Source organism: Symsagittifera roscoffensis, chromosome 3 (assembly GCF_963678635.1).
Source record: "Symsagittifera roscoffensis chromosome 3, txSymRosc1.1, whole genome shotgun sequence".
NCBI classification, from domain to species: Eukaryota; Metazoa; Xenacoelomorpha; order Acoela; family Convolutidae; genus Symsagittifera; species Symsagittifera roscoffensis.
The window spans coordinates 50,178,653-50,206,150 of NC_087064.1; the positions used below are offsets into that span (position 1 = coordinate 50,178,653).

The 27,498-nt window shown below is 32.9% G+C and overlaps 1 protein-coding gene across 1 annotated transcript in view; it reads right to left on the reverse strand.

The window, feature by feature from the left end:
* Nucleotides 1-27,498, reverse strand: part of LOC134841748 (uncharacterized) — a 257,893-nt gene that overhangs the window by 16,207 nt on the left and 214,188 nt on the right. The window contains exons 34-35 of the mRNA XM_063857786.1: nucleotides 13,839-13,929; nucleotides 13,224-13,493 (exon numbers count right to left, since the gene is read on the reverse strand). The gene's annotated coding sequence lies outside the window, so the exon portion shown is untranslated. The remainder of the gene's footprint in view (nucleotides 1-13,223; nucleotides 13,494-13,838; nucleotides 13,930-27,498) is intronic.

The window sequence follows — 27,498 nt, forward strand, 5'->3', positions numbered from 1 at the left end:
TTACTTTTTGGTGTATTTCATAATCTTTTTTATCTCTATTTAAAATCCATTCGGTACGTGTACGGGAAGCTAATTTTAAAATTTGTGGATGGTGAAAGTGGTCTTCATCATGAGTATGTAATGGTAGATTATAACAAATTGAATCTTTGTTTGGTTGACAATATCCTTGTGTATTTTTATATGCACTTGCTGTGAACATAATTGGTTTTCGTGGCTTTTGATTAAAAACCATTTCGTATGGTGACATTCCTAGGGTTGTTGTAATTTGTGAATTATAAGATAAGGGAAATAATTTTACATCTGCTGACCATTCAGTGTATCTCCTATCATTTCCATTTATGATACATCGAAGATATTCTTGTAGTGAACGGTTCATACCTTCAACTAATCCATTTGTCCATGATGCATGAGATGTACGTGGTTTAAGTTTGATGTTATACAGGTGGCATAACGTGATGATTTCATTGTTTATGAATTCTGTGCCATTATCTGTAACTAGTATTTCGGGTAATCCGAATTTAGCTATCCAATGTTCGTAGAGTAATGTGTATGCATAATAAGCATTACAACGTGGTACTGGGTTGAGTGCTACGTAGTGTGTAAATGCATCAACATTGACCATTATACGTGAGTTTCCTTCTGAGGATGGTGAAATTGGTCCCTTTGTGTCAAATGAAATTCTATGATTGAAATATAGACTTTGTCCTTTAAAGTCTTGTTTTGGTGCTATTTGTTTTTGATTTGGGTAAGGTGTAATTAATTGACATCTTATGCAATCGTTGCTTGCATAATACTTTAATCCAAATTGGTGCATTTGGGAAGTAAAAATTTTGTGTAAAAATTGAATATGTCTTTTCTGATCCTGTTTGTCCTTTTGTGTTTTGTGTGTGTGATATGTTGAATGCTATCAAGATCATGCTGAGGGGGAGAGAGGGTACTTTAGAATCGGATGTATTATATTCTAAAAAATCTGTATTTTCATTTATAGTAGTATTATTGAATTTTCTAAAATATCGGAGGAGTGTTTTGTTTCCTGATACTGTTGTGTCAGCTTTTGCTTTGTTTTATATTTGTGTCATGATTTAAGTTGTCTAATCATAGGGTCAAATTTTGGTATTTTTGTATCAATTGTAGGGTAATTTTTTCTGTTGGTGATAAAAAAATATTTCGACTTCTATTTTCATGGAGGTTGAAACCTTGATTTACTGTGTATTTTATATCAGTTGTCGGTGGTCCTGATAAATTTGAAACTTCAGTTAAATTTTCTTTTTCTATAAATGGGAAAGGATCTTTTTTGTGTTTTGTGTGGCTGTTGCTTTATTGTCTTTTCTTGAGTATTATTTTTTATCCAATGTGAATATGGGATTGGTTTAAATGTGGATGTACCTAATAAATCGACTTCATAGTGATTGTTTTGACAATCTAAATAAAGTGGAAAATGTTGTAAATTATTTATCTGTGATTGATCTATATCTGTTTTTACTGCATATTTACGTTCTATTCGTGGTGATGTTTCGTTTTTTGCAAGATAAAATTTGATATTTTGTGGTATTTCAACTGTAGTTTTTCGTGTGAGGATTTCAGGTGGTGTATTTCTACTTAGTGTATCTGGTAATGCAAGATTTTTTTCCTGCTGTCCAAACTATATGTAAGTTCGGAAACTTCATTAAAATTAATTGAAATCTGTAAACTCGATGGTTTGGGTTCGATTTTTGTGTAAAAAGAAATATAATCGGTTTGTGATCCGTAAAAAAAACGGCTGGATGTTTTGATCCAAGTATCAGAAATTCAAATTCTGTAGGTGTGTACATTATAGCTGTGCATTCTCTCATGAGAGTAAAGAGTCGTAGTTCGGCTTGTGTAAATAAGCGAGAATTTGCTGATATTAGGTTCATCTTATTTGTTCCACTGTGCGATTGTAGTATTGCTGCGCCGATGCCAAAACTTGAAACATCGCACATTGCATAGAATGGTTGATTTGGATCTGGGATTGTATTTGATGTTTGTTCTGTTAGCAGTTTTTTATTTTCGTCAAATCGTGTTTGATGTTTAGTAGTCCATTCAAAGTTGTTTTGCTGTCTAAGGATGTTATAGAAAGGTCTTAAGTATAATTGCATTTTGTACACATAATTACTTAAGAAAGTTAACATTCCAACGAATTCTTGGATTTTCTTTTTATTCGTGGGTGGCTGAATTTTTTGAATTGCGTCTATGGGTGATTTTAATTGAGTTATAGTGTTTCTTTCAAAAATATGTCCAAGAAACTTTACACGTGTTAGAAAAAAATAAGATTTATCTGGGGCTGCTTTCATATTTTCAGTTTTTAGTATTTGATGATACTGTTCCAAAATTAAAAACATTTCATCTTTAGTTTGTGATTGCATGAAATCATCGTCTAAATATGTGATCGCATTTTTCTTGAGTATAAGAGGTCTAAAGATTTTACTAATAAAAGCTGAAAAAACTGCTGGTCCTATGGATATTCCATAGAATAATCTGTTGAATTTGTATTGTTGATTTCCATGAACGAATTATGTTAGTCGCCGTGACTGTTCGTCTAATGGCATTTGATTATATGCACTATTCATGTCTGCGGTTATGAAGTATTTACCATTTTTTTTGTTAAAATTACCTGAATTGGTTCTATGGGCTAGTTACATTTAGCTTCGTCAATTAGGGAACTGAGATATCTAGCGTCTAGAACAATTTTTAGTGATTATTCTTTAGCGAGGATGATAACTCGGTTGATAAAGGTGTTACCTTTTTGGTTGCTCTTCTTCATTGACTGGAGATATAGCTTCATATTGATGTAAAATGTCAAGTAGTCTATTTACTTTATCTTGTAAGTGTATTGGTACTTTGCTTGCTCTTTGTTTTTTGAAAATTGCGTCAGGTTTTAAAGATAAATATAGAGGTGAACTAATTTTTCCGACATAAAATTTTGATATTGCATAAACTGTTGGATATTTTAGCAACAGTTTAGCTAATTTGTCGAATTCGTTTTGTGTTATTTGAGAATGTTGAAAATTAAACATTGTTAGAAATTTTTGTTGTTCTTCTGTATAATGCGATATTTTAAACGTTGGTTTATAATATATTGTTTTTGTGAAATAAACTGTGTTTTTTTTCCATTGCTTATTATTTTATTTATTGATAATTCTTCATCGAGAAATATTGATTGACATTTATCTAGTAATTGTAACATATTATTGACTCGATATGCTACTTCGTTTGGGGTTGAAGTTGTAGCATTTGTTTCACAATATCCAAAGAGTCCTAGAGGTAATATTATCTGGTATGGTGAATTAATATATACGTGTAATGAAATAATGTCCGAGTTTGAGTTTTTCATATATTTTGTGGATGAAATTGATATTCGCAAAAATTTATGGATAGGTTTGAATTCGAGGTCTGACTTAAAAAAGTTGTTGTTTGTTTTGATTTTCATCATACTGGTGAACGGTGAACTTGTTTGATTGAAAAATTATATAAATTTTCCGATAGTGGTTTCAGATATTTTCGTTGCTGATTGTATATAGGGTAGGATTTTGAGAAAAATGGTGGTTGTTTGTTTAATCTTTGAAAAAATGTTAAGGATGTTTTTTATCCTCGTGTACTTGTCTTTATATGAAGTTTACTATTCAAAAAATTTATTGTGGGAATACACTTAGTTATAATTGGTATGCCAATGATATTGTGTTTTATATCTGTTATGTGGAATGTGTGTTTAAATGGTTTGCTTAAGATTTTGTTTTGCTCCATTGTTCTCGTGGGAACTAGGAAAAGTTGGATTTTTCCATAATTTACTAATGTTGAGCCTTGTGCTGTTGCTAATTTGCTGGCTGCTTTAATAGGTGCTAGGGTTGGATGTAATGTTTTAATTTCATTCCAAGTGGGAATATTGATTATATTTGACTCTGCTTCTGATTCTATTAAAAAATCTATTTCAAGATCTGGTGGTTGAAATTCTTTACTTTTTGGACTTTCTAAGAGAAATGGAAATGTGCAAATTTTTTCTCTTGGTTAATCTTTTTGTATATTTTGATATACGTGGTTTGTATTTGAGCTTTGTACTTCGTCTTTTTCGGGTTTAATTACAGTGTTATTTCTTTTTACTTCTTGTTCAACTGGTACATTATTACTATTAGATGTACTGTAGTAATTGTAGAGAAGTTCCAATTGATTCTCGTAAATGTGTGAAGTGAAAGGTTGTTCATATAAGATAGGGTCGTAATCATTTTCAGCTGTGATCATTTTAACTGAGATAGTATTATTTGTATCACTTTAGCTGTCTGTTGATTCACAATTAATGTGGTTTAATTGTAATTCTGTACTTTCTGTATCATCGATACCAGGGGGTCTGAATTTGCTTCTTCAATTGTTTGTACTTGATGAATTTGTCTTTGATGTTTCGTAGTATTGCTTCAGTATCTGTTTTGGGAATCGGAGTAGCGATAATTATTTCTATGAGGAGATTGAGATTAATTCATTTGCTGATTGTTCTATTTCAGATTCCTATTCTGTGAAATATTTCGTGATCTATTGTGACAGTTTTTGTTATTCAACCGCTGATAATTGGGACTTTTCTATGAATTGTTTTTTGATCTATTGTTTTGGTAACGTTGAATTCGATTATTGGAATAGCTTCTATGCCTATTGATTGAATAGTTTCTGTTTCTATTGTATGATGAGTTTCGTGATCTATCGTTTGAATAGTGTCTTTTCCTAGAACTTAAATGGGAACTGGTATCAAAAAATTTTGTTCTCTTTGAATTTGATCGTGAATAGTTATTTCTATACTGATTATTTTGGCTATTTGATCGACTATATCTATTTTGTGAGAAATTTCGTTAATTTTTTTGTTCTGGTGATCTACCTCTATAATTAGAATTATAGGGTGATTTGTTTCTTGAGTAATTTGAATTATTTGGAAGTGGTTTACCAGAGCTGATGTTACTAACTATGTTTTTGCTTGGCAAATTTTGATCTTTTTTCATATATTGATAGAATGATTTATTTGGTTCTTTGTATTTTTGTGGTTTTTTTTTGTTATCTTGTTGTTTTTGTCTACATTCGGCAAAACTATGTCCGTATCTTCGGCAATAATTACACCATTTTTTGAAAGATGGTTAACATTTGAAATTTGGGTTTTTCTCATATATGTTTAAAATTTTAGTGATTTTTTCAGTTAGATCTACGTCTGAATCTTGTATGTTGTTTATATGAGTAGTATTTGTTTCGATTCTATTGACGTATTGTAGTTTAAAATTTTCTGTTGCTTCGAGTTTCATTGTGATTTCTGCTTGTTCTAGTTTTTCAACTAGCTTTCTGAAATCTAATTTTGGTTCTCGAATTGAGGAGGGATGTGATGCTCTCTTTTTAATAGCTATTTTCCTTAATTGGGGTGTTAGAGTCATCAGTAAATCTTCTTTCATTTTCGTGTTTTTATAATCATGGGTGTTAAGTGAATTTGCTTTTCGAACTAAGGTTTCAATTCTAACTGCCAATTGTTTAATTGTTTCGTTTGGTAGTCTACGAATTTCGTTACATAAAACTCATTGATGTTGTTTATTTCTTTCAGAGTCAAACATTTTTGAAAATTCTTGTGTGAATCTTTTCCAATCAGTTTTTTTTTCTATATGTAAAACTGAAAACCATTTCTGAGCTGCGCCATCAAGTGTTATTTGTATTAACGCTGTGCGTCTATGTATCCTATTTTGGTGAAGTGGCGTATTAATTGGTTCGGGTCCTATATTTCAAATTAAATTTGCTGTTACTGCATTTAGATAATCTTCTACAGAATATTCAGGGTATGTTCCTGTGAATACCATTAATGGTTTATTCGATGTTATTGATGATCCATCCATTATATTTGGATTCATTGTCATTTGTAGTGATTCTGCGGCATTTGGCATTTGTGAAAAATTTGTAAATTGATTTTGTGTTTTTTTGTGTTGTTGTAAATAATATGGTAATTGTAATTCATTTTACATTTTTATTGGTTGATAAGAATGCATAATGGCTGGATTTGTGAATGTACTGGTTGATAGGATTGTGTGCTTGGTTGAATTTGTATGTTCATCGGTTGATAGCTTTGTATATTAGCTAAATTTTGTATGTGATATTTTATATTTTGAGATACTTGAACATGTCGAGGTTTTTTTGTACGATAATCTTATGTGTATGGTGCAAAAATACCTAGTTGATAATAATCGTCATCGTCTGATGATAAATAGTTTGATGTGTGATATGGTGTTTGTTGTTTATTTCTAGTTTAATGAAAAAATGGATAATTTTTACTGTGATCTTGAGAGGGATGTGGATAGTCATGAAAATTTGCTGAATTTGTGGATGTCATGGGAAAAATCGACTTTTGTGAAAATAAAAGATTTTGCTTTTGTATACGGGGAGGATGAGTTGTTTTCGATGAATGTACATAATTATAATTGTGTTCTGCGAAATTACTCCTAGTAAATGTTCTTTGTCTGTGAGTAGGTTTTGTCATAGGTCTATATGTTCGATAATCCATATGTGAATTTTTTGAAGCAACCGAGGGTTTAACCGTAGTTACTTGTGGTAATGTTTGATTTTTAGGTTTTGTGTTGTAAGGTTTGAATATATTGGTGAAATACTTTGTTGTGTAGTTGTTACTACTGTTTCAACTACCGTTTCATTTACAAATTGTGATGGTGTTTGAATATCTTGTTGTATAAAATTTCTAGTTCCATTCTAATTTTCTTGTTGTACAAAGGTTGAATTTAAGCTATTATTTTGTCTTCTATCAGGTAAAAATGGGAACTGGTATCAAAAAACTCTCTTCTGTTTGAATTTGATCGTGAATAGTTATTTCTATACTGATTATTTTGGATATTTGATCGACTATATCTATTTTGTGAGAAATTTCGTTAATTTCTTTGTTCTGGTGATCTACCTCTATAATTAGAACTATAGGGTGATTGGTTTCTTGAGTAATTTGAATTATTTGGAAGTGGTTTACCAGAGCTGTTGTTACTATCTATGTTTTTGTTTGGCAAATTTTGATCTTTTTTCATATATTGATAGAATGATTTATTTGGTTCTTTGTATTTTTGTGGTTTGTTTTTGTTATCTTGTTGTTTTTGTCTACATTCGGCAAAACTATGTCCGTATCTTGGGCAATAGTTACACCATTTTTTAAAAGATGGTTTACATTTGAAATTTGGGTTTTTCTCATATATGTTTAAAACTTTAGTGATTTTTTCAGTTAGATCTACGTCTGAATCTTGTATGTTGTTTATATGAGTAGTATTTGTTTCGATTCTATTGACGTATAGTAGTTTAAAATTTTCCGTTGCTTCGAGTTTCATTGTGATTTCTGTTTGTTCTAGTTTATCAACTAGCTTTCTGAAATCTAAATCTGGTTCTCGAATTGAGGAGGGATGTGATGCTCTCTTTTTAATAGCTATTTTCCTTAATTGGGGTGTTAGAGTCATCATTAAAACTTCTGTCAATTTCGTGTTTTTATCATCATTGGTGTTAAGTGAATTTGCTTTTCGAACTAAGGTTTCAATTCTAACTGCCAATTGTTTAATTGTTTCGTTTGGCAGTCTACTAATTTTGTTACATAAAACTCATTGATGTTCTTTGTTTCTTTCAGAGTCAAACATTTTTGAAAATTCTTTCTCTGTGAATCTTTTCCAATCAGTTTTTTTTCTATAGGTAAAACTGAAAACCATTTCTGAGCTCCGCCATCAAGTGTTATTTGTATTAACGCTGTGCGTCTATGTATCCTATTTTGGTGAAGTGGCGTATTAATTGGTTCGGGTCCTATATTTAAAATTAAATTTGCTGTTACTGCATTTAGATAATCTTCTAAAGAATATTCAAGGTCTGTTCCTGTGAATACCATTAATGGTTTATTCGATGTTATTGATGATCCATCCATTATATATGAATTCATTGTCATTTGTAGTGATTCTGCGGCATTTGGCATTTGTGAAAAATTTGTAAATTGATTTTGTGTTTTTTTTGTGTTGTTGTAAATAATATGGTAATTGTAATTCATTTTACATTTGTGTTGGTTGATAAGAATGCATAATGGCTGGGTTTTGTGAATGTACTGGTTGATAGGATTGTGTGCTTGGTTGAAATTGTATGTTCATCGGTTGATAGCTTTGTATATTAGCTAAATTTTGTGGGTGATATTTTATATGTTGAGATACTTGAACTTGTCGAGGTTTTTTTGTACGTTAATCTTATGTGTATGGTGCAAAAATACCTAGTTGATAATAATCGTCATCGTCTGATGATAAATAGTTTGATGTGTGATATGGTGTTAGTTGTTTATTTCTAGTTTAATGAAAAAATGGATAATTTTCACTGTGATCTTGAGAGGGATGTGGATAGTCATGAAAATTTGCTGAATTTGTGGATGTCATGGGAAAAATCAACTTTTGTGAAAATAGAAGATTTTGCTTTTGTATACGGGGAGGATGAGTTAGTTTCGATGAATGTACATAATTATAATTGTGTTCTGCGAAATTACTTCTAGTAAATGTTCTTTGTCTGTGTGTAGGTTTTGTCATAGGTCTGTATGTTTGATAATCCATATGTAAATTTTTTGGAGCAACCGAGGGTTTAACCGTCGTTACTTGTGGTATTTTTTGATTTTTAGGTTTTGGTGCTGTAAGGTTTGGATATATTGGTGAAATACTTTGTTGTGTAGTTGTTACTATTGTTTCAACTACCGTTTCATTTACAAATTGTGATGGTGTTTGAATATCTTGTTGTATAAAATTTCTAGTTCTATTCTAATTTTTTTGTTGTACAAGGGGTGAATTTGAGCTATTATTTTGTCTTCTATCAGGTAAAAATGAATTATAGTTTAAAGGTTTTGCATCTATTGTAAGTGGAAATAACTCTACATAGTCTTTGTGAAGAGAAATTGTACTGATTGCTTGACTTGAGATGTCTATTGGTATGTTCAAAAATAATGGATGAGACCATTCAGGGTCCCAAATATAGTCTGATTGTTCTGCAATGACATTGTCGTCATTGGTACTTTGAGGTCTAAAATTTTTTTTGCTTGTGCAATTAAATCAATATTATGTGCAAAATAATCAATAATGAACCATGCTTTTGTAAATCATGTTAAACATTTTGTGAAATATCGTTGCTTGTAAAATTTACACGGGTTGTGTTTAAAAATGTTGAAAAGTGGCAATTTCATTTCTGACTTTTGTGTGTCTTGATGTTTGTACTGGTGATGTACTGTCAGTTCTTATATGTTCTAGTATAGATATATAACTTTATATTAGTGAAAAAACATCGTTAGTGAATATTGAATTTGCTCTCTGTGAATTTTGGTGTTGTATGGTTTTGATGTATTCTGTGAAAATTCTATGTCGACATCATCTGTTTGAATAACATGTTTGCTATGATGTTGACTTTCTGTGCTGAATTCTATGGTGTAGATTCCATATGGTTGTGTTGGGTTACATATTCCTTTTAAATAATGGTCGATAATTTGTCTTTTGCTTTTTACTTCTGGGAATTCTGCTTTACATGGGCTAATTCCTTGTTTGAATACATTTGCAATTAAATTAGTACAGAATTGTTTTTGTCCTCTATCTTCAGTGATTGAATTTATGATAAAAGAGAAAACCGAGTTTTCGTCTGGACTTTCATAACTTGGACTTTGGCTCATTTTTTCATTTTATAACTGTCCCTGCGTAGTGTTCAATGTGTCTGATTGGTTGATTCCAATTGTATAAACGTACTGGTTTAGTTTTGTATATCTTTTTATTCTTCTTTTTCCTTGTTTTGATGAATGTGATGTGGCTTCTGAACCGGAAAATATAATTGGTATTGAACTGGGTAGTTTTTGTTAACTGTTTCTTTTAGTTTGCAAAGTGCATCTAAATTACTGACTTCTGATTCGGAGACTGCGTTTCTTCGCTTTGAAAACCTTTTACGTATAATTTGTCTTTGTTTGCTTATAATTTTTCTTTTTATTGTTTGTCGTTTTGTTCGAATATATCTAATTGTTTGTTTGTATGGTGTGATTACGAGATCGTATATTTCGTCATTTATTTCGCAATTGTGTAGTACGATTGTTTGTTTATTTCCTAAATTGTTCAGTGACATAAGGTTTAGGATGAAGGATGCAAGGTTTTTATTAGTGAATATAATATCCTAGACTGTTAGTCCTTACGATTTTTTGGTTAGCCTAACATGAGTCTTTTTATTTAGGGTTGGAGAGAAAAGTATATCGATTCCGGAGAATGACTGTTACTTTCTCGTGACTATTCTAAGTTAAGGTGTTAAATTACTTAATCTTACTTAGGGGTAGTGATTGTTTTCAAGAGTTGAAGAATAGTAAATTGATCTACAGGGTTCAGGTATAATTAGAACGTAGTTTGTAGTTTGTTAGATACTATTTTAATCTTACTAAGATTTAAGTAGTTTGTTAGATACTATTTTAATCTTACTAAGATTTAAGATTTAACCTGGGTCAGGTAAGAGGGGGGTCAAGTGAAGGATGAATAACCGAAGTTCTTCACTGTTTAGCCTAATTAGAATGGTTAGAGTTATTTGAAAAAATTCTATTTGTCCTGGGTCTTTGAAAGGGTTGGATAGTGAATCGACGTTTGAGGTCGTTAGACACTTTATTAATAGGGTGGGTGAGAACAAAATTGTTCTATTTCATCCAAGGATAAGCCTTGATGATCAGGTATAAATTTTAATAGTACAAAATGAATTAAATTAGATATTTAAGAGATCCAAGGAAAGCTTTGATGATCTGTATTTAAGATGTAGAAAAATTTAAGTGAAATATAGATTAAGTTTGGGATAAGCCTTTTTTTAAAATAATTCTAGATTTTATTTGATAGAAAAGTTTAGTTTTTAATGATTTTAGTAGTTTTATGATTGCTATTATGTTTAGGTGATGAAGCTGAGATGACACGATGATTTGTATATACTAATAATTTATGATAATGTTAACTAATTTTTATTTTCCTTTAAATAAATTATTTTTCAGATATCTTTTTGAATTATACTGCAGATTTGGAGGAAACAATTTGAGATGTTTTTATCAATCGTTATTGTACAATAGTAAATTTTGTATAGCGCCTGAAATAATCTTTGAAGATTTGTCTTCAAGGTTTTATGTTTGCAAAAGATAATCTAAGTTCATTGCTAGTAAAATTCTAAATATAAATGTTTGTTCTGGCTTTCGCCGTACGACAATTAAATTTAATGGTAAGTTTCTTCGTAGTCGTAGATCGTCTCTTGTCCAAGGTCTTCTTCCGATTTCTGGTAGTTCTAGTATTGTAAGGAATAGCGGCTCTGATCTATTGAGTCGTAGAGACATTTCAATTAAATTGTTATCATGTAACATTTCGGATCTTGTTAGTTCTAAGCTAATTTGTTTTTTAAGGTCTTGTTCGAGACTTATGGTTGCACCAGGTTAGTTAAGACCGAAGTGTAACTCATAGAGCAATTTCGGATAGGGTACACCGTCTGCTCGTCACGCTATCTTTTTTTCGGCCGGATAGATTCGTGCAACTTCTTAGTCTAATACCGATCCTAATCTTAGTCTTAAATCTACTAGTCTCAGGGTGTTTAACTAGTCTCTGCTAGGCTCAATAGATCTAGAGTATACTGGCTTGTTGCGATTGCTAGAAGGTCTCTTGGAGAGGTAACTAATTTTTTAAGTTAAATTCAAATCTCTCTGGTGCTGAAATTACAAGTAATTTTAAGCACTTACAAATAAGTGGATTCTTAGTTATATGGATCATGATTGGTTAATATTAAATATTTTATAGTGATAAAATATCCAATTTATTACCAATAATAAAAATATAGTTTGGATCTGGTTCCACCATGATCTACTTCTTCTATAAATTTAAATTATGTACCATGGAAGGCAGATAAATTACTACGACATTTGGTCACATACCGTAGATTTCAATCTGCAAGCCCAATGATTCGTCAAGGTTGATAGTTATAAGCTCAATAAAGTTAAAATTTTCATTTAACTTTATTACAAACATGTCCTTATTACATGTCCTTATTATCACTTTTACCACTCAGCCATGTCTCTGTGATGCATAAAATTTTCGGTGGAGACTCCAGATTATATACTAAGGCATCCAATTCCTCCTGGTGCTTTTTGAGTGAGCGAACTTTAGTTGGCATAATACTAATAACAGAATTACTATGATTTTCTTTTATTGCAGGGAATGGCTCAGGAATGGAGCAGCATTTTTAGTTTTCGAATTTTTTTTCGAAAAGCGAAGAATGATCGGCTTCCCTCTTGGGGAGATTGATGTCAATCTATGAGCTATTGATGTATTTCCACCGATTTCACTTAAGATTTCAATAATTTTCGCCAGCGTTCCTTCCATATCTTCATGCTTTTCATGGTCTTCAACGATGAGGAGATTGTGTCCTCGATCATAGTTCTCCAGCTTTTCGCAATCTTAAAGCATTTTCAGGTTATGGACGTTTAATTGCACAGAAAGTTGAGTTTTGGCAGTCTGTTATATCTCGCTTTATAGATTCTTCTCGGCCGTTTCAAGGGCAACACTTAAAATACTCTGCAGTTGATCCTTCAGTTTCTCCATAAAAATTTGGAATCAGAAGTTCAATTGATGTGCTTATCGTCTCATGGACTTTTTCAGACAAAAAACCTTCTACGTGAAAATCCTGCTCAATTTCTTCAGCACATGGGCTCATCGTTACTTTGGATCTTTTCGTCCTCGGAGCCAAAATTGGTGTTTGGTCGTGAAACCGCAGACCAGGCAATTCTGATGGATGCTTATTTGTGTTACTGCTTATGTTGAAATTAGCATCCGTTTCAATGTTTCTTCTCTGAAACTATTTAATAAGTTTATCACAACAATTAGCCTAATATTCTAGAACAGGTTAAGAACATTATCAAAATTCCATTTGCCCCAAATTACGCAAATTTGTTAGAATCAAAATGAATTTCTTACTAGCCTGGTACAAGTATGATAGTTGGTTGCCAAAAATTAAGACGGGTTCCTGAAGAAAATTTTTAGGCCTTAAAATTTTCGAACACATGGTTCGCATTTGTTCACTTGTGTTTTTGAAGTTTTCACAAAAAATGAGGGATCCTTCTTTCCTACTTGCTTTTTCTTGGGACCCAAATATTTACTTGCTTTTTCTTGAGACCCATCTATCATACTTGTACCACTAGCTTTTTTGATAACTCTGACCTGCAAGGCACCATTACAAATGGATCCGAACTGGTAAACAGGGCGTTATGGAACAAAGTCTCCTGAAGAGTGTCCGGGAATTCCACTTTCTCCTTTGATGTGCTTGTCAGTCCCAGTCCACAGGCGGCGAACATTGTGTAAGTGAGGTCGGCGAAAGGATGCGCGTCTACTTTGTTGCAGAGGGGGAGGGAGAGTTTATCCATGTACGAGATGGCGCGTCCTGTTTTGAGCAGTGCTAAGTCTTTTGTGAGCGGGAATTTCATCTCAAACCTAACAACTTCCGATTCTGAGTTTGCTAGCAATAGAGTTCAATTTTTTTGAGAGTGGGTTTGATTTTTATTGAAAGGGGGATTAAAGTTGACATGATTTGAAGGCATTTGGAATTATCTGAAAACATCAGTTGTGAAGTAAAATGAAATCAAAAGTGTTATTCAAAATGACAGAAGCTCTGCAGTTGGGCAGGAAGTGTTTTCAAAATTATTGATCCTGTATAAATTAGGAAGGGCAACATATATAACTTTTTTTTTATAACTTTTCAATATAAGCACAGCAAACATTTTCATTTCTATTATTTTGCAACGTGACGATATTTTTATCAGCTAAAATGAGACTGACCCTGGTGGTAAGAATATTTGAGAAACCGGATAGAATCTTCTCCATGGGTTTGGAATAGTGAAGTCGGCCGCCTCTATAGTAATTTCATTGGCTAAAACGTAACAAATCAAGCTAAGCAATATCAGAGGCAGATGCAGTATTTTTTGCTAGGTGGCAAGTTGCCCATATTTTCAATGATTTTTTCAGGAAGATCCTCTTGATTCTACGAACTGCCCGAGCGAACTGATTTTCCCGAAAAAATTGGCCCAGACAAAGTAGTTGGAAAAAATTGTTTTGAGAAAACTTGAGCATGTTATCTCGTTATTTTATTCAGCAACTTTTTTGAAATTATTCATTTTCGTTCCTAGAATTGGTCGTTATTTTATTTTTTTATAATAGTATTGCGATACTTATTATAATCAGGGGCGGATCTAAGATTTTTTCGAGGGAAGCTGGTTTTGAAAAAAAAGTTGAAAACTTTGTCGACCTTTTTATTAGGTCGACCAAATTGATTTTCTGAGCTCTGCAAAGCAGCAAAAAGACCCTGTCAGGGCCAGATTTTCTGCGGCGCAGTCGGAATTTTAAAAAAGCAGGCCATAAAAGATGTTTTCAGGTTTCTTTTTGGAAAATTTTGACCAACTAACTAATTTTAACTAGCTGTTCTGTTACAAAAATTGTTTTCAAAAAAAAATAATTTACTTCAATCAATTTCAGTGTGTTCAACCAAGTTTTTTTTAGTTAATGCTAGTGATGGGAGCTGCTTCTGAGAGCTTTGATTTAAAAACTGAGAGATAAAAGTTTCTCGACATTTATTCCAAGCATCAGATCCATTCTGTTCTGATGCCCAGAGCATTCCTCTGCGCCCTTAATCTTGCATTTTCTGTCTAGTCAAAGTTTTTGCAACCTCTTTGTTTCTAAAGCTTTGTATGCTGCTTTGCTGATTGCTTGATATGCAGTTGACTACGACATAGCATCTTTCCAACCCATCACCGAAACAATCAAAAAAAAAACTGATGTAATCATGTCACTATGAAACTGAAGAAAAAGAACAGTTCTTGTACCCAAACAAGACTGCTCGTGTATCAGGGCAAGGCGCTGAATGTATGTTCCGACTGCCTGTTGATCTAAAGTGAAATGTTTTTGAAACTTTAAAAAAAAGAAAAAAAGATTGGACATTATCAGAGATCAGGCGTAAAATTTTCAAAAGTTACTTGTGTTACCCTTTCAGGGGTATGACCATAATTCGAACCAGTTCAAAACAAGTATTTATTTTATCCTGTTTTATTCTTGATAAAATATCTCTGTAAAATACTTAGAACTAACCAACCATGATCCATAACTAACTTACAATAATTTGTAAGGCTGGAACTTTTTGTTTCAGCCAGAAGATAAGAAATTTAACTTAGCAAACAGTTGCTCCTCCTCAGAACAGTTCTTGATTCCAAGCTGGGCAAATATCAGTACACAATAGATGTATTAAGATTAGGAGATATAAGAGTAAGATTAAGATTGGTATTAGACTAAAAAGTTGCACAAAACTATCCGGCCGAAAGAAAGATAGCGTGACGAACAAACGGTGTTTCTTATCTGAAATTACTCACTGAGTGAGCCACCCCAAACTTAAACTCATCTGGTGCGACAAACAAAAGCATACGATACTCCACAAGACAATACGATTACTACACCTACAGCACCATCACATTTACACAGTTTACAAAATGACCACCCTCTATCAAAAATCCCACAGATTATAGAAATTTTTACCACCGAACGAGTGTTACATGTATAAACATACAACAAAGCGCCGCATCTCATATAGCGCTCCGCCAAGCATCCACCGGCCGATAATGCATATGAACAAATTGTTAAGCAACCACACACTAAAAGTTTTCGTTCTCAAAAGAACCATCTTTTTAGCCGACGATGAGACGCCAATTTGGATCCGTTCCTTTTCAGATTCATCTAATCTCTAAGGCCACGATTCTCATAAAACATTTTCAGAACTCAGCTCTTCCCTCTACCCAGTTTTTCTCCTAACTCACCACGCATGGAGACAGATGACTCACATCAGCCTGTTTTTAATACAATTTCCAATTTTAATAACTCAGACGTCGAAACACCCTATAATATTTTGGATTCAGAACCCAGTCCCACTAAATTTTCTCATTCACTTTTCCAATTGATAAGTCCCCCACCCCTATTGAAAACTCTGCCTCCGCCTCCTCGGACACTGACTCTACCCCTTTCCTTTCTCTTCTTTCATTCGATGCACTCGATGTCCCTAGCCCCATCACAGATGACCAGTTTGAGCATGGTTTAGAAAATTTTGCTACTCCCCATCAACAGAAACAGATTCATAACACCACTAACTTGATAACTATTCATCCACTAACCCGCTCCTTTTCAACCTCCGAACCATCCATCCCTTCTGTCCACATTGACCCCGCACAAGCACAAAGAATTTTATGAAATGTAAACTCCCGAATAATTTACCACAATTCATCAGTAACCGCCCATCATCAGCCCGACTCCTATACCATCAACTACGTCATAATGAAACACCTTCATTCTTTGCAGAAAAACCTCCCCTTTTACTCCAGTACACCTACTACAACGAAGAAAACCAAGTCCAACAAGACCAATATGTTGATAAACAATCACTGCTACCAACCCTTTCATGAATATCCGACTATAATTTCACTAACCACTAAAAATTTCCCCTAAAAAATACAAACGACGATGAGCTAGCGATTCAATTATGAAAGAATTAGCTGACGTACTCCGCCTAAATCAATTCACATAATTAGGCTTTAATCAAACACTTAACAGATTCTTTGCACAAAAAAGCCAATCGCAATTCTTTTACCCATTATGATCATAAATAAAAAATTCGATCACATAAACGACCACGCTCAAGTGGATAGAAAAACTCACAAAGCGTTTTACAGTATACTTGATCACTTTGCACTATCGGTTATTTTTCTAACAAAAGAGCGAGATTTTAATTAGTTTCTTAGAATTATGTTAAAGACTAAACTCACACTCACCCTTAAACTTATTATCAATTTATGCAACGACACTGTTTTCACAGTTCACCAACTCGCAATGTCCACCACCGCTTCATGCCACAACTCTAAATATATATTAGCTTAATTACTAAATTTCACATCTTGCATAAGTAAACTAACCTTCATGGCATTCTCGGTAAAAATGATACAGTGAGACAAATGTTCATCTTTTGCCCCCTCACTAACCGATTTCCGCTTGAAGACTCCAGTCCCATTATTATCCCGCATGAGTAAATCCAACCCCTTGAAATTGTCCTTTCAGAGAACTTTCATCATTTCAAATTCACTATGAATTATACATCCTCATCAAAACTCTAACAATATTTTTTCTCTAAACACCGAAGAAAGCAATATCATCCGTGCGCTTGATTTTTATGGCCAGACTTACGCACTGAAAACGTAAATCGAATGCTTGCTAAGCTTTTTTTTAACCTCAGACATCATCAAAACTAACCTCCCCGTGAAATTTTTGGAACTAGACCCTTCATAAGTATGATTTCATAGTATATCACTAATGAAAACAAATAAAACATTCACCACTTTTACCCGTGTGTTTCACTTTTTCTTCTTAAATTTCACTAAAATTTTTTTTGATAATTCCCTAAAAAAAGTTTAAAAAATTAAAATTTAAAATTAAACTGATTTAAACTTTCAACTCTATGAGCTAACTATATTTCATAAAAGATGTCAGTGAAGTAAACTCATTCAGTAGCAATAATAAGATAAAACTTGTAAAATCACAATACAGGCTATGAAATTGATGGTGAAAAAAAATATATTTTACTAACTTTTTTCATGTGTTCCCATTTATATTTTTATTTTTTTTTTAATTTCACTCGCCCACATTTGGCAAACTCTTCCAGCCAAATTTAGTTCCTCAAAAGCAGTTGATTAATAACTCTGCAGTAAAATTCAGATTCGTGTAGTAAATAAAATGAAATTAAATTACAGGAAACTAACATTTTACGTGAGATTCTTTTATAAATTTCAAAACTTATCTTTACTCACCCACAGTTCACTTAATTTGCCACAAAGAATCATTGAACAAATGAGTTTCTAGTTTTCCAGTCTAACTGACAACAACTTTAACTTGCTTTCACATGTTTTCAAACCTTTATTCCGGTTGGAGGTATGCTTAAGCTAATCAACGCAGCTTATAAATGCCAAAAAACTAACCGCATGTTTGTGAAAGTCTCACGGCACACTAACTTGATAAAACCCAGACTAAAACTGGATAATTATTCTTTTGTTGTTCGTTTTATTTATTTATTAAAACAATTTGGAACACAAAAACACCAAAAGAACCACACAAACAATAACAATAGTTTTTTGAGAAAAGTACACAAGAAAGAACAGAAGAGAGAAACACCTGATGAAAAAAAAGAGAAGGAAAAGTTGTACAAGAAAAAAGACACTGCTCAAAAAAACGTTAAAAATATACTCCCACAACTGGCCTAACTCATCAGTTAATGACGTCCTGAGCTTGCTCTATAGCCGGCCTCATCCCCTGCGCTAAAACCACGCTCACGACACAATCCTTCAGGAGTAGCTATAAGGTGAGCAACTCAATAATAAAACTGAAACTAAAAAACGCTTTTGCGATAACAATTAAAAACAATCACAACTAAAACTGAACTCACTAACAAGGTGCAGAGAGGAACGACCAGCAAAAGGAGACGAAACGCGATAACATTACCACTCTGGAAAGGCAAATCTATAAAATTGTTGCCGTAGTCACAACACTCAGAAGATTTAAAGTATGGAACCAACATCGCAGCAAAGGTTCTCATTTAACAAGAACAATGGCCAACTCTAAGTTGAACTCAACACAAACTCTATTCACTTGGTGCTTTGGACAGACAAGTCAAATGCTATCTCAAGATTCGATGAAAATTTGAGAATGCTTGTAGTCTCGCTCTACTTATTGGAATCGACGTCACTGTATTTTTCTGCAACCTTGACACAATCCCTCATCTCAATCATGGGATACGAGCAACTGTACTCCTTCTTCCTCCATAAAGAAAACTGCTCCACAATCCTAGCAACTGTTTCTTTCTCTTCCTTCACGCAACACTGCTTCAAAAGAATAATCTCCAAAAATGTCAACAATTTTCTCCATTCATCCTTCACAGGAACAAAGATAAAACATTAAAATTCTCCAAATACCGGATGGGTGCAACCAGCTCAAAATATGTATTCATTTTATTCTATTATGTTTGATAAACAATCTCGGTAAAATACCCAGTGCTAACCAATCATGATCCATTTACTAACACTTACTATAACTTGTAAGAGTGAGACCGTTTTTAGCTTCAGCCAGATCAGAATAAATTCAGCATAGCAAACAGATGCTCTTTTTCAGAACAACACTTTCAGAGAAGTTTTTTCCTGGAAGTATAGAAAGCAGTTGCCTATTCCTCTCCTCTCCTTCTCGCAAGAATACCGGTATATACAAGATCTAGTAAGACTAAAAATATAAAAGCAAGATTAGGATTGTTATTAGACTAAGAAATTGTACGAAAATAAGATAGCGTGACGAACAGGCGGTGTTCAATATCTGAATTTACTCTATTAGTGAGCCACATCGGATTTCATCTCAAAATCTACAAAATTAGTCCAGAACACATAGAACAGATTTCAAAATTTGATTTCAGGAAGCTGATAGGAAGTCGATTCAATAGGGCATATTTTTGATAAAAACTATTATTACGATCGCCGCAAACTGACTGAACAAAAAACCACAACAAGCATAAATATTCCATTTTCTTCTAAAATCGGAACTTCATGAAAATTAAACTTAAAAAAGAGATGATCTTCCCTCAATTTTCAGATTAAGTTGAAATCCAGGCAGGTCTAACCCATCACAAAAGTACCAGTATAGTTTGCAAAGGCAAAATTCTCCAAAAAATTGGGTTTTTCTTTGATTGTTTTATTGGTTCTCCTGTTTGCTTAGAAACTCACGCGAGTACAATGTTGAGCTATTATCTTAATAATTCTCTCTCTCTCTCTCTCTCTCTCTCTCTCTCTCTCTCTCTCGGGAATCAGAGAAACAATTTTTTTACGACTCCATTATTCTAATTTGAATAACAGAAGTTATTCTCAAGCTGAAATTTTTTTGTTGTGGCGTTAGATTAGTCGCAGATTTAGGTCCAAACTAGAACAAACTTGTAAGCAGTTATCCCAAAAAATCACGACAGAAGATAATCAACGAAAATTTTTCTTCAGCCTTCATCGAAAAACGAACAGCAAAAATGATATCAGGAAGCTGCTTTTTTAAAGGACTAGAAAGACTGCTCAAGGGATTTTCTGAACCCAATGAAGACAAAGATAGGAAACTTGACTTAGCATAATTCGAAATCGGAACCACAAATCTTTTGAAACAAATCGACAACGTGCATCATTGACCGCCCAACAGAAGTCACGCAGCCATGTGAAATCCTAGTTTCAAAAGCAGGAATTAAAAACAAAATCGAATGCTCAAAACAATCAGTCAAATTTTCCTTGATATTCTCGAATTTAATCAGAAACTGCAATTAACCAACGCAATAAAATCGCGTTTTTTCAGCTTAACTTACTTCTACAGCGGTCGAAAAAAAAAATACGCCTCACAAAAAAAACAGCCACAACCAACAACTGTTTCACGGACAAAAAGCGAGTTTGGATCTACTCCACAAGCTCCTCTCTCTTGAAAAAAAGGGGGGTTGTTAAGTAGATGCGCGAGTACAGAAAACTACTGAATCAAAAATAAATGCGATAAATATGACGCTCTCAGCAATCACCAGTGCTTCATCGAGCAATCAAAATGCACACTACAATCACATAGCATTCGATGATCTCAACGTTTGTTCATCAACATCACTGACACAGCAGAAAAGTCGTTTTTTTTTCAGTTTAGGTACGTCTACATCAATCGACAACCACTTGAATACGCCTATCAAAAATCAGAAACAACCAATCCCGTACCCAGAGAATTTTCTGTTCAAGATTTGAAATTTTTTATTTCTTACATGAGTAGACCCTCAGATCTGAAACTTTTTTTTTCATGTCTTGATAAGAATTTGAAAATATGAAATCTAAAATTTGGATCTGAAATAGAAGTTTTCAGAAATGAAATAACCTTGAAAAACAAAATTTCAGATCTGAAGTTAGATCTGAAAAACTTTTTGTTTGATTATAATTGGCGCATTTCGAGAAAACAATTGAGATTTAATGTCATGCTGTTTCTGCTGTACACAATTGTACAGTGCTGATTTAAATTATCAGGACAAAACGAACAAAACTTGAATTTTCAAACGCGTTTTTCTCAAATTGGATTAAGATTAGACAAAAAGTGAAGAGATTAAAAGTTGCTTAGAATTTCACCAGAATTAATATGCTGCCATTTTTTCTCCGAAATTCTCAACAAAAATTTTACCCCAAAAATAAGTCATTTTGGCTTTTTTCAATTAATCAAGAATTACGCGGAAACTACTTTGATAATTGATAAGAAAATTATATCACAGGAAGCCTCTTACGCAGCTCAACAAAGTTTAAGAAAGGTTAAATCTCCAAAAATTTGCGCAAATTGTTTAAAATTTATTTTTAAACAGAGATTCTGGGTTTTATATTGTAAAATTCACATTTATTGACTATCAAGTGAAAATTTTTTTCTTATACTAGTTTTTGGAGATTTAACCCATGTTAAACTTTGTTGAGCTGCGTAGGAGGCTTCCTGTGATATAATTTTCTTATCAATTATCAAAGTAGTTTCTGCGTAATTCTTGATTAGTTGAAAAAAGCCAAGATGAAACATTTTTGGGGTAAAATTTTTGTTGAGAATTTCGGAGAAAAAATGGCACCATATTAATTCTGGTGAAATTCTAAGCACTTTTTGTTCTTTTCACTTTTTGTCTAATCTTAACCCAATTTGAGAAAAACGCGTTTGAAAATTCGAGTTTTGTTCGATTTGTCCGGATAATTTAAATCAGCACTGTATTTAGATTAAATAGCAGTTAAAAACTTCCCAATTTTTTCACAAACCGTTGTTTTTTTCCGAACTAATTGTCTTGTTCAACTGTTTTAAAAAGTTTTCAAAAAATTGTTAGAATACCTATCAAAGCTTTCAATTGCTGGCGATATATAAGCGTTTCCAATGTTCATCTGAAGCTGTGGGAAACATACTACAGCAGTCTTCGTTTTTAGACTTTGCTGAGTACCTAATAGTAGCTAGCAGAGGTATCAAGTACAGACATACTTAAAATATCAAAACTTGCGTCAGAACCATTGATATCTCAGATCTAACCAAGAAAAGCTAAACTTCAGGTCTACCATCTGAAATAACTCATTCTTTAATTATCCAAGCGTTATTTTATTTTTTCACAAAAGATTTTTTCAGATCTAAGTTAGAACATTAACCAGGTACGGGACAGCTGTTTGATAAACCAACAATTTTAATGGACTGCCAATTCTCTAATCCAAATTAATGCAACAGCCATACTTCAATGCAGCTAAATACATTGCACTAGGTACAACTTCAGAAATTACACTGATAAACAGAAGTTTAAACTTGTCAAATAAAACGGTAACCCGAGCAATTGAAGTATGTGGTACGGTGTTTCGGAAGATACGGTTCACAATCAGCTAATATCAGATGCTGAAAAATACTCAATCAATTACTAGAAGCTGAACATGCTCATCAGGCTAATGCTAGTGTTTTCAAGCCAATTGATGAGTAAAAACATACCAATTATCAGTTTGAACTTAGTTTTAGAAGCCCAGAGATAATTTACAATCATCATATCAATACCTACAGAAATTTCGCATGTCATTGAATTAAAACACAGAAACATTCAAAGAAGTTACTTTTTTCATTGACATATTTGTATAAGCTTTTCGGGCCATTTTTTGTGAAAGTTGAGGCCAACAAAACTACTTGTATCAGGGCAAAGCCTTGAAAGTTCCGACTGCCTTTTAAGTTCTATGGAGCAGTGATAACGACATCGTATTTCTGTTACTGAGATCGAATGTTTGACAGGTAGTTAATTATCTACGTTAACTTTTATTTTGTTTCGTAAAAATTCTAAATTACGAAATTTTATTGATTTTGGATCAGCACCTGCATCCAAAAATTCACGTCTTTTGTGCAATAGTTTTCGCTCCAATTCTTGTTGTTTTTTATTAAATGACCGTGAAATGAACATCGAATAATTTTTTTCTTGAAACACTCCCTTGAATGATTGCAGCATGGAAGACCGCGCGAGCATTTTCGATGCAAGAAAATCGTTTTTCAACTTAATCAGAACAGATCTTGGACGGCTTGAATTTTCTTCGAATTTACCCAGTCTATTAATATGAACAATATCTGATGCTTCCCGAGCGATGTGATTCAGTTTATACAATTTTCTTCTTGAGTGATTAGTTCCATTCGAATAGTCTTTTGGCTCGGGTTTGAGGGTTTAAATTCACGAAATACGAACATCACTGTTTTTTGAATCTACAAAAGACGGAGCAGTTCGTGCTGCGTCGCTATATTTCATTTTAATTGGGGACACCGCAGAAAACTTATCCACAGATCTGTGGAGGGAGGAAATAGTATTATTAAAACATATTGTATAAACCGAATTTGAGAAGGCTTTTGACAGAGTGACCATGGAATTACATTTCAAAAACTTTCTGATTTTCGTGTCAGAGGGAAAATGTTAAGCTTGTTAAGTTGCTACCTTAGCGGTCTTAAGCAAAGTGTCAAAAATGGAAATTACTTGTCAACATTAATTGTTGTAACCAGTGGTGTGCCTCAAGGGTCAATTCTTGCGCATTTGTTGTATTTACTATTCATCAAGGACTTACATTTACAGTGTATTGTCAGCTCGCAATACAGTGTACATATCAGAAAGTATCAAAAAACAAATTCTACCTTCTTTGTAATAAAAAGAAATTCTCCAGAATTTTCCATGAGCACAAAATTTAACCTTTATAAAAGTATGCTTTTATCCATTATCACATATTCGAGCTGGTGCTTCTACCCAAGCATCAAAATCACTCATTTATTGGAGTCCTTTCAAAAAAGAATATGTGAACAGAAATTCTGGTTTCGTTCAACTCGACTTGCAAATTTAGCACCGAGTTATCTTGACATTACAGATATCAGTTTGCTCACAAAAGGCCTTCTTTGATGGTTTTGGAATTATTTTAATATATATTTTGATGAACATGTTACCTGCACTTGGAAAATGCATTGTGATTGTGTACAGTACAACTGCAGAAATATAATAAGAAACTTACCAACTTGAAAATCATCTCAGGGGGTGGATGAACCCTCACGGACTCTCCCGTGGAATTCTTATTATTATGATTAATATAAATAATAAATAAAACAAAAAATTTAAATGTTAGAAAATAATTCGAATTTTTTTAATTTTGAAAATTTTTGTGAAAGTCATCCCCCCACACGCCATATAATGAAAAAAGTGATAGATTTTGCTACATCAATAACCCAATTATGGCAAATAAGCTTCCTGCAACCAATTTGAAATGGTTTCTAAGACGGATTAAATCTCCGCTTACGCGTTAGTAGCACGCGTTAATTGTCCCAAATTGGCAAAATTGGTGATTTGTTGCCCTAATTACTTTACAAAAAATGATCACAAGTGAGCTATCTTTTCAATTTGAAACTAACAACAGCGAAAATTAATGAATGATAAAGAAAAATGTTTCGTCAAAAATGCCGGGGTTGACAAAAATTGCTTATCAAACAATTTCATATTATGAAAAAAATGCTTGATAAACTACTTCATACTATTTCATAGACCAAAAAATACTATGAAAATAGCATGATAAGCTTCCATACTATAAAATTTTTTGTTAGGCATTTTTTGCATGCTATTAAACTGTATGATAGGCTTTTTTTCCTTAAATGAAACAACCAACAAATATTCGTTCTAAAATTTTGTGTTCCATCCAAAACTCTAACTCTGGACTTTTTCTGATATGTAAAACCAGAGTGTAACTGACAGTTACCACGCAGATAAACTGCAATTGGTAATTTATGCCACCTACGGTAATTTTTACATTTTCACATGGAAATGTTAACCAAATATGCAACTTTTTGTATATGGCTAGATAATTTTTGGTTTGAGAATATTGTTAGTTGAGAAAAAAAAGCCTGTTATTTTACAAATTTATTTTTTTAAGCAAATGAAATTAAACAAATAATCATCGTATTTACAATTAAAAAAAAACATTTTTTTGTAGTTTTTGGATTTTTTGTGTGAAAAACTCATCCTGGACTACGTTTATAAACACAAAAAGTCAAATTTGGCATGCAAATTTTTTTTCGCAAATATTTATTTTTGAGCACAAAAGCAAATTTGCAACCAAAAAAGGGATTGAAATTTTTTTTACCTCGAATTTGTGTTTTTTGCTTATCAAACAATTTTTATCATGAAAATATATGACAACAATAAAAATCTTATTTTTGAGAGTTAAAATGCATTCTTTCAATAAAAAACTTTTCAAATCAAGTAAATTCATCCAGAAACATCGTTAAATTAATTTTGAAGGTTTTTTTCTGTACTAAAATGCTCATCATACAGTTTTTTTAATTATTTTTTTGACCAAAATTGAAATCAAGTTTCTATTGAGCAGAAAGATTCAAAAGATGGAAAGAGAACAGAATTATTTCTCTAAAAAGGTTTAGTACCGTTTTTAAATTTTGTATGAAAGTGTATTGTGAGATTTTTTTCATAGTCGCCATATATGAAATTGTATGGTGGGCATTTTTCTATTATGGACGTCAACCCGGGGGGTCTAGACCGAACGAGCAGTTGCGTTCTTGCACTTGTTCATGTTTTAGTGTCGCAAGAAAAAAATCAAGGTTTATTGGTCAGAAGTAAAAGTAGTAAGAAAACTTCATTAAATAATCCTATCCACCTCTGCATAATACTGCAGCGAACACATAAGTGCTGGAAACAAAAAGGTTTCTCGGACATCACTCGGAATCATTGCACGGAAACTTTTTATTCGTCGATGATCCAGTGCCGCAAAAATTACCTTCCAAAATTTTATGAACTGAGATGGCTAAACATTGTCAATGTCTGATCTCTGATAGAGTTCAACATTTCTAAAAATTTCTGCAGTGATGCTATGACCACTCTGATTTGCTCTTGAATTTTTGATCTCAATGACAGAGAATTTGAAAATGGTTATCATACACTTTTCATGTATGAAAATGTTATGATAAGCATTCTTTTGACCAAAATTAAAATCATGTTTTTATTGAGAAGAAAAATTCAAAAGATGGAAATAGAACAGAAGTTTTTCTCCAAAAACGTTTAATACAGTTTTTAAATTCTGTTTGAAAATTGTATGAAATGAATTTTTCCATAGTCGCCATATATGAAATTTTATGATAAGCATTTTCCTTTTATGGACGTCAACCCGAGTGGTTAGTTAAAATGTCGAACTTTGTCTGAAGAAAAAAAAACCACCCGGGCACAAATACTCTTTTACTTTCTTACGAAAGTTGGCACGGAACAACAACGGAAGCAACAACATTTATGAGGTTCAGTCGAAATCATTTAGTCCTAAATAAGGTGAAAGCTTCAAGGCCAAATATTTTTCTTTGAAAATGTTAATGGTTCGAACAGATCAATTGGACATCAGCCGAATGAATTTTTTCAATATTTTTGGAAACCCTAAGTAGAACTTCTTATCAATTAGACTTACCTTCTCCAAAAAATGTCCTGAGAATGCTCAGAAGACACACCGGTTTAGCTTTGAGACACCATGAATACCACCATAGACACCTTGAAACGAATGAAATACATACAACCCATGCAAGTCGTACTTTCCACTTTATTTTTTTTGCTTTTTCCAATCAGTCACTTATACGGCATACGATTGTAGCTACCGTCTCTGCTCTTTATATTCTCAACAAGGAAGATTAGAAACCACACTTGAGTCAATGTTAGCCGGGTGATTATAAGTCAAAAATTAGAAATTTCCGAATCTGCCCGTAAAATCTACCGCAACACAGAACAACACTATAGCCGAAGCGACGCTTTTGTCACTAGTCCGTTTTCAAATTTCTAAAAATCGCAATTGCAACGCCTACTCGATCTGCGGAAGAGAAGGCCTGCCTGCAGCATCATCGGCTAAATCAGCAAACACGACACCATCTTAAAACAGTGACATCGAGTATAAATAGCCCATAGAAATAGTCATTTTGACTTTATAAGAAAATTGATCAAGGTTAAGAACAACCCATTGCAACTCAATCCATTTTTTAATTTTGATTAATTAAAAAGTACCGGGTGTACAGTTCACTGTTTACTTGATGCGCAAGCGACTACAATCGTGTATTTTTCACTTACGTTTTTCTAAGACTTTTCTTTCTAAGACACAATTTGTTGATATTTGTTCTCTTCAAACCTTTTACAGAGTGAAAAAAACTGCACTCTTAAAAACGTTTCAACTCCTGACCCGCACCGGAGTTCCATGGATAATAATCGATTATACTGAATTTTCGTGGTCTGTCTCAATAAATTTTGATAATAATCGATTATAATCGATTAAAAATGGATTATAATGAAACTATTTTTCTTATCAATAAAATCCGAGTATAATCGATTATAATC